This window comes from Galeopterus variegatus, unplaced genomic scaffold (genome assembly GCF_000696425.1).
Source record: "Galeopterus variegatus unplaced genomic scaffold, G_variegatus-3.0.2 Scaffold7684, whole genome shotgun sequence".
NCBI classification, from domain to species: Eukaryota; Metazoa; Chordata; class Mammalia; order Dermoptera; family Cynocephalidae; genus Galeopterus; species Galeopterus variegatus.
The window spans coordinates 6899-7616 of NW_007733795.1; the positions used below are offsets into that span (position 1 = coordinate 6899).

Here is a 718-nt window from a genome sequence, read left to right on the forward strand (position 1 = left end):
TTGTTGTTAAAATTACTAATGTGTAATTGGTGTTCTCTTGAGTTATAAAGACCTGAAGCATGAATCTAAAGTGGTCAGAGGAGACAGAAGAGCAAGGCAGCTATGTCTCATCTTTGCTTCTGGGTGCTCTAGCATGTCATGGGTTCCCTGAAAATAAAAAGTAGGCTAGTTCACTAACTAGTTCTCTTGATTCAGCTTTTGGCCTGTCTGCTGCATCTTAGGAGGACCCATTCTGGGGTGTGGGAAAAGCCAATTACATTGTTTTATCTACTATTATTTTAAAGATATCAACAGCTAACATTTATTGAATGCACCAGTTTGAATGCATTATCTTGTTTAATCTTCACATCAGTTTTCATGAAGTAGGTCATGTTTATCCCCATTTTACAGATGAGGAAACTAAAATTTAGCAAGTTAGGTAATTGGTCACACAGGAAGTAGAAGAACCAGGATTTGAACCCAGGGGGGTTAACCCTAGAACCCTCACTTTAACCATAGTGCTACACTATCTTCCTCCTCCCCCTACTTGAGTTCTGGTATTTATGTAGCTGTCAAGGCTGCTTTCTAAAATCTTATGTTTCAACCATAACTCTCAGCCTTTTCCCTTCCATTGCCCTTTTAGCATCCTAACAGAAATTGCTGCCAGGGTAGAATCTCCTCCTCATTATGACTAGTACAGCATTTGTTACTGAATCCTCATTTAAAGGTTCTGTTTTCA

General features: G+C 39.0%; 1 protein-coding gene across 1 annotated transcript in view; it reads left to right on the top strand.

Annotated features, from left to right (window-relative positions):
* Positions 1–718, top strand: part of LOC103607747 (neuron navigator 2-like) — a gene marked incomplete at its 5' end in the record, with an annotated part of 100503 nt that overhangs the window by 5739 nt on the left and 94046 nt on the right. The window lies entirely within an intron of this gene.